Source organism: Coenobita brevimanus, chromosome 50 (genome assembly GCF_032717465.1).
Source record: "Coenobita brevimanus isolate Jiangsu-jjx chromosome 50, ASM3271746v2, whole genome shotgun sequence".
Taxonomy (NCBI): Eukaryota; Metazoa; Arthropoda; class Malacostraca; order Decapoda; family Coenobitidae; genus Coenobita; species Coenobita brevimanus.
The window spans coordinates 24,011,268-24,020,790 of record NC_137003.1 but is presented as its reverse complement, the minus strand read 5'-3'; positions in this window follow the sequence as shown (position 1 = coordinate 24,020,790).

Here is a 9,523-nt window from a genome sequence, read left to right as displayed (position 1 = left end):
AGGTGGAAATTCAGGAACTGGACAATGGCGGCACTGCTATGCTCTGGGCCCAACCTGCTTTCACGGTGCTCAAACCTTGACTGACTTCAAATCGGAGGGAAGAGGCAAGTGTCCAGCCGCATTGCTAACGGCTAGAATGAGCGAAACACGCCCATAATAAATCGCTCAGCGGAAGTGCTAATGTCTCGCACAGAGACAATAATTTATGACACAGTGAAAAATTGTTCTGAAAACACTCCCGACCGGGTGAATACGTAGCGGTTAAACTGAACGATAAACATTGGGATTCCACTAGAGTTCGCAGTTTCCCACCAAAGTTGATGTCACGAGCCGACTCGTGACACAAGGCAACTCTAGAACTGTCTCCCTCTGTTTGTATTTCCTGCTGCCTATGATCTCCAGTCTTTCAAATGCAGTGTATCCAGGCATCTCGAAATGACTGGATCTTGAATTTGGCTCTCTATTGTATTTTGTCTTTTTCTTGGAGGGAACTGTTATTGCGGGCTCATGGCCTTTGGATCCTTCTTCCTCGCATTAAAAAAAAAAAAAAAGACAGGAGGAGGAGAGAAGAAATAGAAAGTGTTGCAGGGAAAACATCGCAGAGATTGGCTCACTCAAGAAATTCGTGAAGAAGGTTGGGGAAGACCTTTGTTCAACAGTGTAATTATAATGGCTGATGATGATGATGATGTTAATGGGTATATATCTATCTATATATATATATATATATATATATATATATATATATATATATATATATATATATATATATGTACCGGGTGATAGAATTAAATGGAGAAAAATTGTCAATGAGTAAATGATGACTCAGCCCTGAGGGGACAATCTCCCGCATTTCGTCTGATCAGCTAGTCAAGTCGGGTGCGGGTAAAGGGATAGGTCTATTATGATGTGGCAGGGGTAAACCAGCTCTGCAGTCGGGCCCTGGTGAGGATGTCACTGATTGCACTGCACAGTTGACCCTTGTGCAGTGTTGTGCTGTGAGGATCTGTCCCTTCTCCCCTTTTGGGCTAAGATGCAAATAAATGTGTTTGAATGAATGAGTAAATGGGGAGTGTGGCGTCCTGTCTCGGCTACCTCCCTTACCTTGGGGGAAGCAGCTTAGGTAAATATATATATATATATATATATATATATATATATATATATATATATATATATATATATATATATATATATATATATATAATCCTCTCAATATCTCGCAAAATAATATGTGATAAACTGAAAATATTACCTAACATTAATTCCGTTGGTGCACCACGACTACCTGCTGTAGTGCTGCCTTCCGGTGATCTACTCATTTTTTTTTTTTTTTCAAGAAAGAAGGAACCAAAGGCCGGAGCCCGGAAACCATTCCTTCCAAGAAAAAACAAAAACAGTAGAAACGAGTGCCAAGTTCAAGATCCGTTCATTTCGAGTTTGGTGGACACACTGTGTTTGAAAGACTGGAGATCATAGGAAGTAGAAAATACGGACAGAGGGAGACAGTTCCAGAGTTGACCTGTTGCATAAATGAAGGAGTGGGAGTAACGGTTAACTCTTCCATTAGAGAGTTGGACAGAAAAAGATGAGAGCTTGGTGCTATGCACCTGTCGTAGAGGTAGATGGATGCAAGCAGACAGTTCAGAGGATCAGAGACCATTGAAGTAGCGATAGAAAAGAGATAAAGATTCAACAGTGGGGCGAAGAGACAGAGGTTAAAGGAAGCCAATAAGAGGAAGAGAGTTGATGAGACAAAAAGCCTTTGACTCCACCCTATTGAGAAGAGCTGTACGTGGGGAGCCTCCAGACACATAAGAGCTGTACTGTAAACAAGGGCGAATAAATCCCTCGTATAAAGTCAACAACTGTGCAAGAGTAAAGTAGATATGGAGTCAGCCTAGCACACCTAATCTCTTGGAAGCAGATTTTACAAGAGATGCAATATGATCTTTCCAAGATAAGTCCCGAGTGAATGAAAGCCCAAGCATGTTCAAGGATGATGCAGGATTGAGCTGGATATTATTTAACATTAATGGATACTCTCGCGGAAGATCCTGACTGGTTGATAGGTGTAAAAACTGAGTCTTTGATGCATTAAAAACAACCAGATTATTTTTACCCCAGTCAGAGATATGAGCCAAGTCAGACATTAGGTTTGCCATAGCCTCATCCCTTGTTTGTCAAAGTAACTGCTGAGATGGACGATGCGGGAACCAAATGGAAAAGTGAAGAGTAGAATCATTAGCGTATGAGTGGATAAGGTTAGTTGTACAGCTTAGGAGGTCATTGATGAATAAAAGGAAGAGAGTTGGTGATAGGACAGAACCCTGGAGAACACCGCTGTTGACTGATCTGGGAGAAGAACGATGGCTGTCAACAACAGCGACTATAAAATGACCAGAAAGGAAGCCATAGATGAAGGCACAGATAGATGGATAGAAACCGTAAGAGGGCAGTTTGGAAATTAAAGTTTTATGCCAGACTCGATTGAAAACCTTTGAGATGTCAAGTGCAATGACAAAGCTTTTGCGAAACTCCCGAAAGGAGTGACCAAAAGTCTGAAAGACAGGTGAGAAGATCGCCAGTGGAGCGTTCCTATGGAACCTGTACTGACGATCAGAAAGAAGTTCTGATTGGAAAGACGCTTTAAAATTTTTCTATTAAGAACTGACTCGAAAACTTTTGAGACAGAGGATGTTAAAGCAATTGGACGATGATTAGAGGATTCGGAATGGTCACCCTTCTTTTGGACTGGCTAAATGAGAGCAAACTTCCAGCAAGAAGGAAAGATGCAAGTTGACAGACAAAGGCGAAAGAGTTTATCTAGGCAGTATGTAAGCAATGAAGCACAGTTCAACAGAAGGGACTCCGTCAGGCCCATATACCTTGTTAGTACTGAGGCCAGTGATGGCAGAAAATACATCAGGTGAAGAAATTTTAATGTCAGCCATGAGGAAGTCTGAGGGGGGAAATGATGGAGGAACAGCACTGGAATCGTCTAAGGTGGAAATGGAGGAGAAAGTCTGAGCGAGGAGATCTGCTTTATCAGTAGAGGAATTAGCTAAAGAGCCATCAGGACAAAAAAGAGGAGGGAAGGATGATGAGGTAAAGTTGTTAGAAAGGTTTTTGGCAAGGTGCCAGAAGGAGTGGGAAGAATTCGAGTTTCAGAGTTGAGAGCATTTAGTATGAATGAAATTATTTTTAGGAGAGTGAAGAACAGACTTAGTACGATTCCGGGCAGAAACATAAACAAGAAGTGATTAAGGGGAGCGTTGGCTCTGGTACCATTTATAGGCCCTCTCCTTGTTGTGGACAGCATTAGAACAAGCATGATTAAACCAAAGCTTTCTTGCATTAGTCAAAGGACATGAGAGGGGAATTTATGCTTCCATGCTCGAGAGAATAACCTCCATAATGAGCAAAGCACACTCAGTTGGCTCTCAGCCATGGAAGGAATAATCATTCCAGGGAAAATCAAAGAAGTGCTGGCTGAGGGCCTCCCAATCTTTAGCTCCAAAGTGCCACAGACGACGTTTCTTTGGAGGGTCCACAGGCTGTACTGGAGTGATAGGACAGGTCAAGTTAATTAGGTTGTGATCGGAGCAGCCCAACGGAAAGGAAAGACTAACAGTGTAAACAGAAGGCTTAATTGTAAGGAAGAGGTTAATTATGTTGGAGCTCTCTCCAAGGCAGTCAGAGATAGAAGTAGGGTAATGTACAAGCTGCTCTAGGTCATTAAGGATAGAAATGATGTAGGCTTGTTCGCCAGGTTAATCAGTGAAAGGAAAAGAGAACCAAAGGTGGTGGTGAACATTGAAATCTCCTAGAATGGAGATATCAGAGAAAGGAGAAATGGATAGAATGTGTTCCATCACAGAAGTAAGATAGTCGAAGAATTGTTCATAGTAGAATCAGGAGGTAAGTAAACAGCACATGTATAGTAAGTCAGAGTGTGACAAGAATGCCAAAGCCAGAGAGTAGAGAATTCAGAAGAATCAAATTCAGGAATAAGAGCAAGATATATCGTTGCATACAGAAACACAACAGCCACCTTTGGCTTTGAAATGAGTATAGAGAAAGTAGGAGGAAACAGAAAAGAGTTTGCTATGTCAGTTGCCTCAGACAGCTGAGTCTCTGTCAAGAAGAGAAGGTGAGGTTTAGAGGAGAAGAGGTGGTGTTCGACGGAGAGAAAGTTAGATGAAAGGCTGCGAATGTTGCAGAAATTAAGAGAGTCAGACAGTCGTTCCAGGGAGAGAGGGGGGGATGGTGGGGGAATTTATGGTCCCCCCTCTGGGGACTCCAAGGCCTGATTTACTAATGCCATTTTTTTTCTTTTTTTTTTTAATTTTGAAAAGGAAGTGTAGTGTGTACTGTCCATGTAGTTTGGTGTTGACAGTTGGAGAAACATGTATTGGAGAGCATGCTGGCCTACTCTCTGTGTTACTGAAATGCAGAAAATGTTCAGCAAAGGAGGATGGTCAGGAACTAGTCCCGAGGGCTGATGAAACGGAAGGTCCTCATCAGCTTTCCATCCACCTTGGGAGTACTGCCCTGTTCGACTGGTGCTACAGTGTACGCCACTTGTAGACCAGGAAACGGTTTATTGTGCTGAGTGGTAACCAAATATCGAAATTATCCCTGGTGGTTTTGTGGGTGAAGGTGATCCATCTGCATGAGGCCTGTAAGGGTTCCTATCAGATGGACTTCATTACTCACATAATGCCACTGTGGCACGAGTGGGGCTGGTAACCCTCGCCTTAAATGACGGAACTAAGAACTCGAACCCACGGTTCTTTCGTTCCTGACGGAACAAAACAAATGACTGGACGGATGGATAATAGCAATGGATTAATTATTCTGAAAATGCATATGATGTAATGAACTAGATGGGATCACAGAAGGTATCACATGTGAGTATATATGAATTGGATGGGAAATAAATATAACTGCAATTTTCCTGTTTTATAATTTGTGGAATCTGAGTACTCTAAGATGTTCGAGTGATTTAATATTACTCGTACTTTTTCACGAAGAGATCAAATAGCTAAACCACTTCAGCTAAAGCATGCCAAATCTGTCTTATTCTTGTTGCTATTAGACGATTACATTCAGCTTAATATGGTGCCTGATTAGTATTGAAATTAAAATCTTACACCTCCAGAAAAAAAAAAAAAAACTCTTTTGAACTGATTATTATTGCCAGAGATAAGATGAAAGATACTTCCCTACACTTCTGAACTGTTCGTCTGGATGCTTTTTCTGTTATGTCGGCCGCGTAACACTGGTCTGGGAACATACTGTCTTTGCTTTTCTGCTTACTTCCATTATGCAACGGTTAATCGATATTCTCAGTCATGTATACAATAGCATAACACTAGACGGGTTTCGCTCAGTCAGTATCTATCACTGCCTATGACTTCCAATCTTTCAAACGCAATGATGCAGGGATTGGGAAATGATCGAATCTTGTATTTGGGTCTCTTTAGTTAAAGACATCTTGGACAGACCGTCTATGCAGGCTTCTAGCCTTTGGTTCTTTCTTCTTTGCATTAAAGAAAAACATCAAAGTGCTCCATGTCGAGAAATCCGTCCTGACCTACGAGTAATTAAAACCAGTTGAAGAAACCGAAGCTATATGAAAGACGTCCTTGTAGTGGGAGGACTAAAAGCGAAGCGCTGTAAGACTAAGTGAGATGATGAGGGACGGAGAGGAATGAAAACATGAAAAGCATGATGTGTGCTGGTAATGTGGCGTTTCTTGCTAGGGATTACAGGGAACTTTGGAGAGTCGTTCTCTACCCAAAGGTTTGATCCATATATATATATATATATATATATATATATATATATATATATATATATATATATATATATATATATATATATATATATATATATATATATATATATATATATATATATATATATATATATATATATAATATTCATAAAATGGATCTAGGGAAGTCTAAAAAGAGAAACAAAGAATGAAATCGACTTCATTAAAGCAAATAAGAATAACACGATCACAAATGTCAAAGTTATCAACAAAATAAATATAGGAAATGACCATACAATGGTTGGTTCACAGCCAGATTCAATTTTAGAAGTGAAAGAAAGAAGATGATTAAAAATAAAAAGATATGCTCGATAAAAGTAATCGAAAACAGAGCAGCCTTTCAGTTAGAAATAATGAACAGATTTCATGCTCAAAGTAATGATGAATGTGACACTGATAAGTTGAATGACAGACTAACAAATGTGCTAAGGGAATACGCCGAGGTAATAGGGATACCTAATACAACCAAAGCCAAGAAGTATTCGGAAAAGATACACGAGTTCATGAAAAAAAAAAAAAAAAAAAAAAAGACAAATGATACTGAACGAGCAGAAGTAAACAAGCTTATCAACAAGGGACAAAGAGAAGGAAAAAAAAGGGAAACATGGATCAGTTCAAAGAAACCATCAAAAAAGGAAAATGAAACAGGTCCGAAGTAAAATGGCAATAGGAGAGCAACAAATAATATCACTGAAAGACACAAATTGTGAAGTACTTAAATGTAGAGATACGATGGTGAAGAGAGTTGAAGAATTTTACAAAGGACTACATGCTTCAAAGCCAGTAGTACCAATAGCTTACTTTTCGTTGGCACAAGTGAAATACCTAAGGTAACACCACACGAAGTAAACATTTCTCATAAAAATATGAAAAGACGGAAGGCTCCGACAGATGGCATAGCAGCAGATTAACTGTTGGATGCGAAAGTAGAAGTACAAAACAGGTTATCGCACTTATTTACTCATTATATAAAAAAAAAAAAAAAATCCCAAAACATGATGCAAAGCAACTGTTATTTTACTTTATAAAAAAGGTGGCTCAAAAGATCTTAGTAACAATCGACCCACTAGCTTATTATCAGACTTTTACAAACACTTTGCTGAAGTCCTTACGAACAGCATAACAGCAAATCTGGAAGAAAACCAACCTTGTGAACAGGCGGGATTCCAAAGCTGGTGTTCGACTACGGATCCTCAACACACAATGAATAAACTGAGAAAACTATAGAATATACTTAACCATTGTGCTTAGGCTTTGTTGATTACGAGAAAGTTTTTGAATCTGTGGTCCACAGGGCAATTATAAATTCATTCGAGAACAAGGAGTAATGAAGAACACTGTAAAACTGCTCAAAAACATATAAAGAGCGAACTGCTAGAGTTAAAATACGTAAAGACTCAGAAAAAATTAATATCGACAAGGACGTGCCTCTCCAAAATTATTTGCAGCAAGCCTAGAAAGTATTTTCGTAAAGCTAGACTGGGAGAAGGATGGAGTAAACATGGATGGAGAAAGGCTAAATCATATGAGTTTTGTGGATGACACTGTCTTGATCTCAGAAACAGCAGAGGCATTGCAAGAAACGTTAAACAACATGAACAAAGAAAGTCTCAGAGTAGGGCAAAAGAAGAACCGGAGTAAAACGAAAGTAATGTTTAATCAAAATACACCAAAGAGCGTCATCAGAATAAGAGAAGAAATTCTTGAGGAAGTTGAGGAGTACAATTAGTTGTGGCAAATACTAAAGTTAACGAAAGACCATTATAGCGAAATAAAAGGACGCATTACAGTTGGATGGAAAATTCTTGCTAAACATAGAAACATTATGAAGAGAAGCTTGCCAATATGTATGAAACGAAAATTATATAACGAATGTATAATTCCAGCTATGACATACGGCTGAGAGACCTGGAAACTAACAAAATCGGTGGAAAATAAAACTAATCCGTTCTCAGAAAGCAATGGAAACGTCAATGTCGGGAATATCTTTAAGAGACAGGAAAAGATCAACTTGGGTGAGAGAGCAGACTGAAGTCAAAGATACAGATTTTATGAAAGAACAGAATGGAGGTCGGCAGGCCATATAGGAAGAATAAGAATAACCGATAGAGCAAGAGGGTAACTGACTGGACACCAAGAGATTGTAAGCATAGCAGAAAAAGCCAGACAGGAGGTGAACAGAGACTGGCTCAGTCAAGGAACTCTTGGAGAAGAATGGGGAAGGCCTGTGTTCAGCAGTGGATTTGTAATGGCTGCTGCTGGTATATATATATATATATATATATATATATATATATATATAATTGATGGACTATGTGGTGGTGTCCAAGAGTGTAAGAAAAAAACTGTTGGATGTGAGAGTTTTGAGGGGGGGAGGGGAGAGGGATGTCTGACCATTACCTGGTGGAGGGAAGGTTAAGAGTAGGTATGAGGTGGGTGAGACCAATGAGAGTTAGGTGTTGCAGGGAAGTTTTGAAAGTGAGTTGGATAAGAAAGGGAAAATGATAGTGTCAGAAGTTGAAAGATGAGTGAAAGATCAGGAAAATGGTGGTGTGGAGGAGGAATGGCGGTTGTATAAGAGTGATGTGGTGGGGTATGCGGAAGAAGTGCGTGGTGTGAGCCGAGTGGGTGGTGATGTAAGAAAGGGAAGTGAATGGTGGTGCGAGAAAGTATAAATGTAGTTGAGAAGAGATGTACATATGAAGTGTAGCTGCAGAGGAAGGATTAAGTGTCATATAAGAGGTCAGTATAAGGAAAAGAGGAATTGGGCGAAAAGGGATGTGCGTCATGCAAAAGTAGCAGCAGATGAGAGGTGGGGTTGGTGGTTGACTGAGAATTTTCAACAAAATCAGGGTTTGAGGGGGAGAGTCTGGGAAGGAAGAGCAAGTAAAAGCAGAGGATGGAAGGATGTTAACTGAAATGGATGCAGTAAGGAAGAGATGGGCAGAGTATTTTGAAAGACTGTTAAATACAGAGGAGGAAAGAGAGGCTGGGACTGTGGCAGATGGAAGGGTGCAAGGAATAAGTGTGTTGGGAGAGTTGAATGATTCTTTGATCCCGATGGAGGAAGTGCAGAAGGCAATAAAGTGGTGTGCTGTGGAGTGTCTGAAAGGTGGTGGACCGACAATTGAATGGTTAGTGAGATTGCTGAATGTGTGTTTTGTGGGCGGTATGGTGCTGATTGACTGGGCAACTGGGTTTGTGGTTCCGTTGTATAAAGGCAGTGGTGATAGATATGAATATACTAGTTTGTTGGGGCATTTGTCTGTTGAGTATTATAGGTAAGGTGTATGATAGAGTGTTTGATGAGAGTCAGAGACAGTACAAAGGGAGTTATTGGTGATGAGCCATGTGACACTAGGAAAGATAGGGATGCGTGGATCAAATGTCTACTGTAAGGCAGGGGTGTGAAAAGTATTTGGTGAAAGGTAAGGAGGTGTTTTAGGGGTTTATGGATTTCGAGAAAATGCATGATAGAATTGACTGGGGGGCTTTGAGAACAGTTTTGAGATTGTATAGACTTCATGGTAGGCTGTTAAGAAGAGTTTAATAATTTTCACGTAAATAGTAGAGCGTGTGTATGAGTGGGAAATGCTGTTAGTAATTAGTTTCCCATGAGAATGGGGCTGCTGCAGGGATGTGTGATGTCGCCTTGCTTGTTTAACATTCATTTGGATGATG